Here is a 3,093-nt window from a genome sequence, read left to right as displayed (position 1 = left end):
TTCATCTTTCTTTGGTATGTGTGTATTGATTTCAAGAGGAAGGGAGAGGGATAGAGAGATAGGAACTTCGATGAGAGGAACATCATCGATCGGCTACCTCCTGGACGTCCGTCCCCTACTGGGGATCGAGCCCACAACCCAGGCATGGGCCCTGGCCTGGATTCGATTCATTCAAAACTCAAATTACTTCTATATTTACATGACTGTTTCTGCCATGGGAGGAACCTTGGCATCTGTTTTCTTAGTTATGGTAGTGGTCCACCTGCCCTTTTATGTTTTAAATATATTTCTGTGGATTTCAGAGAGGCAGGGAGAAGGAGAGAGAGATGCGAGTATCAGTGATGAGAGAGAATCATGGGTCAGCTGCCTCCTGCACGACCCACGCTAGGGATTGAGCCCAGACTGGGAATCGAACCGTGACTTCCTGCTTCACTGGTCAACGCTCAACCACTGAGCCACACCGGCCAGGCAAGACTTGGGCTTTTTAAAGAGTATTGTTACTGTCAAAAAAAAAAAAAGCCACTTGAAATTCAAATGCTTTTCCCTTCATTTTTGCAAAGAGGCTGCAGGCCAACCAAGAAAACAGTTTAAAGAAATCTCAGGGACAGGGGTTGTGCTATCCCTTCAGGTGGACGGAAACGGATGCAAACAACAGAAACCAACTCTGCTCAATTACGAGAAAAGGGGTCTCTTCAAAGAATACCGGGCAACTGACAGAATCACGTGCAGGCCTCAAGGGCAGGTTCAAAGCCCATCTTTCAGGAGCGGCAAGTCAAACCACACGAGATCCGGGCTGTCGGGGCAGCCCCCCCCACTGCCCTGCGCTGAGTGCCACCGCCTTCTGAGGGAGGGAGGGGCGGTGCTCGGCCCCCAGCGCTGCTGTGGTCACCACAGCCCTTGCCTCCCGTCACCGAGCTGGTGCACGGGCCTGGCAGAGGCGAGGCCCTGCTCGGAGCCCCAGCTGCAAGGCAGTCTGGGAAAGGAGGTCTCTGACCATCACAGTGCAGATGGAGGAGGTCGCTTTTGCTCCTCGCAGACTCATGCAATGGGCAGTTCCCCAAAGAGAGATGCCGGGAACCAAAGCAAGTGGCCAGGCTCCTCCTCGCACACAGGAAACACACCAGGGCTGGGCCCAGAAGGCTCTCCATCGCCTCAGAAGCTCCGCCCAAGAATGGCAGCCAGCAGGCAGGCGGGAGGCCCAGGGGACAAAGATACTTGGTCTTGGGGGGTGGGGGGAGCAGAGTGTGACAGGTGTCAAGAGGCTAGGAGCAGCCCTAGCCGGTGTGACTCAATGGATAGAGCGTCAGCCCGTGACTGAAGAGTCTCACGTTCAATTCTGGTCCAGGGCATGTACCTCGGTTGCAGGCTCGATCCCCAGCGCTGGTCTGGGTGTGTGTGTGGAAGGCAACTAATCAGTGTGTCTCTCTCACATCAATGTTTCTCTCTCTGTGTCTCTACCCCTCCCTTCTCCTCTCTCTAAAAATCAATGGGAAAAATACCCTCAGGTGAGGCTTTAGAGAGAGAGAGAGAGAGGCCAGTTGCATTTACCACGCAGTTGGGGCCAGAGCAAAGGCTGGGTAAGTGCCCAGGCTGTTCAGCTGGAAATCACATCCTGCCCAGAACGTAAATGTCACGCTCCCAGGCCCAGCACAGCGACCGGCCTCAGCGCCGTGCCCAGGACTCCGCAGTCTCCGACCAATGGCCTGCGCCGGCTCTTAGACCCAACCTGTCTGGGTCAGGAAGGCCGAGCCAACAGGAAGCGCAGGAACGCTATCACTGACCTAATCTTTTTCTTTGCCAAACCAGCCCCACGAAAATGCGTCACTGCAGAAACCCTAAGGAGGACCAGCTCGGTGAATTCTTTCGAAGGCCGGTCACCTTAATCATTCAAACCGGTGGCACGACGAGGACAGGAATGCTCGTCTGGGGGCGATTGCGGGTGCTATGGCTCGTGAAAATTAAGGCTCATGCTCCTTAGGATCCTCAGTGCCAGAGCCGGGGGTGATGTTTGCGGATTTGTCCTTTTGCGGGCACCGTAATCCTGGGTCTGCTACTGGAGGCGATCACTGGATGGCAGCGTGAGTAAGAGAGAGCACACACATAGCCCAGGAGAGATTTACAGGCGAGCTGGGGAGATGTTTGATCTGTTTACACAATAAATCAAGGCCAGAAACACAGCAACCTGAGAAAAGGCACCCGACACGAGGCACGGAGACCGGGTGTGGCCCTTTCTTCCAAGGAGGAAGGAATCCCACCGAGCTTGTCCTTGGCACCCTCAGCCTCCCCTTTCTGAGACTTTTTCATCCTGGGGTTCCCTTGGACCCCCTCCTTCCCACCACCATAGAACAGAGGGGCCCAAAGTCTGTCCTCAGAATAATTCATGCTCAACTGTGAGTGACTGATATCAGCCAAATCAGGAAACAGAACCAAGTCAAACTCTCAGGAGCAAGCTTCCAGAAAGACTTGGGAGATTCTCACTGGGAATGTGGGGTGCTGCATGGGGACGGGGTCCCATGAAGAGACAGAATGACCAGACTCCCTGGGTCTGGGTGGAAATGTCCAGCTCCAGTGTATGAAAACAAAAAAATCACTCCTCACAGCTGTGGTTTCATGGTACTATCCAAACATCGAAGTTAAAAGGAAGGTCAGTGTAAAGAAAAGTATTGACTCAATGATGAAACAGATGGCATGACAAGACCCATGACTGAAGTTTGCTGAAGGATGTCTGGGAGCCTGGCTCCTCAGAATCTGGTCCTCGGGCGGCATCCTGGGTATCTCCGGCCCCACCAGTTGGCATCCGCATTTTAACAAAGCCCCCGGGACTCGCATACGTGTCAGAGTTTGAGAAGCACTGTCTAAGAAAACCTGGGGAGAGCATTTGCAGTGCTGCGATTGGTAGATGGCTCACATACATCCTGCTGAGCAGATGCGGCAAAATTGGGTCAATCTTTGCCCAGCGGAGAGAATCCTTCTGAATGTCCATGGCTCCTTCCTTCACTCTCCCAGGAAGCTGTTGTTTGTGTTTTCACTGTGAGCATCGCCCAGGGCCTCCCCACGGACCTCCCTTTGCCTGCAGGGAATCATGGCCTCTGC

Source organism: Myotis davidii, unplaced genomic scaffold, assembly GCF_000327345.1.
Source record: "Myotis davidii unplaced genomic scaffold, ASM32734v1 scaffold164, whole genome shotgun sequence".
NCBI classification, from domain to species: domain Eukaryota; kingdom Metazoa; phylum Chordata; class Mammalia; order Chiroptera; family Vespertilionidae; genus Myotis; species Myotis davidii.
This window is presented reverse-complemented; position numbering follows the sequence as displayed.